A 2500-nucleotide genomic window follows, 5' to 3' on the forward strand; every position below is an offset into this window, starting at 1 on the left:
CACCGAGATTTGTTCTGCGACGCCAGAGCGTCCGTTGGCGCCACTCGATAGACTGCACAAGCAGGCAACGTCGGATGCATTGCACACGGCTAGCGGATCTCTCTGCACTGCGTCGGGTGTCCCAACGTATGTCTGGAGACATTGCTATGCCGGTACGGCACTCTGCGCACTCTTTCTTGTCCTCTTCGAGCGACGGGCCTCTAAGCGGGGTTGTATGCCGGTACGACACATCGACTGGTACATTGCACGCACTAACGATCGCTCTGCACTGCATGGAACTCATTCGTAACCACCGTGACGGGAGACTTTGCTAGTACGCACGATACTCTGCGCATGTGTACATGTTTTACAACCCAGCCAACTTGAGCACCTAGGGGAAGTTGTGATGCCATCTGAACACCCACCGACTGATGCATTGAACGGCTAAAGTTGACCTTCAATCCGAACTGGCACTCTGCGGCGTGGAGGCAGTTGCGCGACCACTCCTATCCCAAACCAACAAAGCAAGGTGTATCCTACGTGCTCGGTACAAGCACACCACGACGGGACACATTGAACGGTTCAGCGATCTCTCTGCACTAGTGGAAGAACTCCAACGTGATACGGGAGACTTTGCTACAGCGGCTTCTCTGCACTTCTGGGCTACCACCTTGTGACGGGAGACATTGCTAGCGGTCACTCTGCACTAGTGATGGTACACCACCGTGATACGGGAGACATTGCTAACGGCCACTCTGCACAGGTGCCAATACCACCTTGTGACGGGAAACATTGCTAGGAACCGATCGGCATCTCTGCGCGATTACTTGACGCACACCAACTAAGTCAACTGTTGGACTTTTTCGTAATCACGGCGGGACACATTGAACGAGCTCTAACGGATCTCTGCACGCATGGAACATGGTGGCGGGAATCATTGCTAGAACCGAACGGCGCCTCTGCGCGATGTACAAACAAGCTCAACAGGAACCTCGTATCGGCTGCCGAGCCGGAGCTCGAACAACTTGGACTTTCACCTCTAATTTATATCAACTCACCACTCCCCGAGGGATCCGCAGAATTGCTTCTGGGTCCCGTATCGTTATTTGCGATTCGTGTTTGCATTACACTACATTGAACTATTCCAACTTGTTTATCCGCATGGCGAACATTTGCTGCATTGAACATTAAAGTTCCACTTCGCTCTCCCCTACGTGGGTCTGAGCTTCACTCTCAGGGAAAAAATATGCCACATTGGTTAGGGAAACCCGGTTTCATCACGCTATGTGCCCTGCACCACCAGCTTAGCGTGAATGCTTCGAGTTTCCCTAAGAAGTTCGATTGGTCTTGCAGAGTTTAAAGACAACGAAGCTTAGTTTCAAGCAATGATTTAATATACGCGTATTAAAAACCCTTAACTGTTACAACTTTTATGCTTGAAACCATCGCAACGAAGTCTTTGGGTCCGTAGACCCGTGATGTACTGCTCCAGGAAACGTTTTGAAAGAGTGGAAACTCAAAATCATAGGTTAAGATCATCGGCAGAACCCACCAGACACCACTTTTGCTTCATAAGTTCGGCCTATAGTCATATGACGATTTTCATCGGGGAGGGGACGTATGACCCAAACGGGGGCTTATATGACCCACGGACACTGCAAACCATGCTCCTACGACTAAATAGAGGTTAAAACTACGATTTGGTGAAATCTTCATTTTTTGACCTCGGAGCAAGGTACCTTCCCTATAGTAGGCAATGAGTAAATGATCATAATCCCAGGAGGGCAAAAAATGGGAACCCGAGAGGAAAGCGCTGTTGGCGCGCCTAAGCTAGTGGCCCGTAGAGAGTAAAAAGGGTACCCCCAACAAAGTTGTCGTTTCACGTTCTGGTTTCACTTTTCATCATCTAGGGTGCGTTCCTGACACGTTTTGAGGGGTTTTAGCAAAAAAAAATTTTTCGACTACTCGAGCTCTCTGGCCCGTTCGGTGCACATTTTTGAAAAAAGCTAGGGAGCTGCCCCTAGGTTCGGGGTGTCACAAAATGTTGAAAAGTGGTCGAAAAACCACTATCCAGAATCGGATGTAGAATCGTTAGACGAACTTAAAATTGTTCTACGACACCCATCTGCGACGTTTAGTATTCGAGATATAGCACTTTGTAGGTCTGACCGAGCAATTTTTGTTCCGCGCACTTTGTGCACCGTACACTTTGATGTTTGTATGAAAAAGTACCCTACCTAGGGACGCGTAGAGCAAATTTGTACCCCCGGGCATGTTGTCGATTGACATTCTGGTTTCACTTTTCATCATCTAGGGTGCGTTCCTGACACGTTTTGAGGGGTTTTAGCAAAAAAAAATTTTTCGACTACTCGAGCTCTCTGGCCCGTTCGGTGCACATTTTTGAAAAAAGCTAGGGAGCTGCCCCTAGGTTCGGGGGTGTCACAAAATGTTGAAAAGTGGTCGAAAAACCACTATCCAGAATCGGATGTAGAATCGTTAGACGAACTTAAAATTGTTCTAC

Source organism: Anopheles coluzzii, assembly GCF_943734685.1.
Source record: "Anopheles coluzzii chromosome X unlocalized genomic scaffold, AcolN3 X_unloc_49, whole genome shotgun sequence".
Taxonomy (NCBI): domain Eukaryota; kingdom Metazoa; phylum Arthropoda; class Insecta; order Diptera; family Culicidae; genus Anopheles; species Anopheles coluzzii.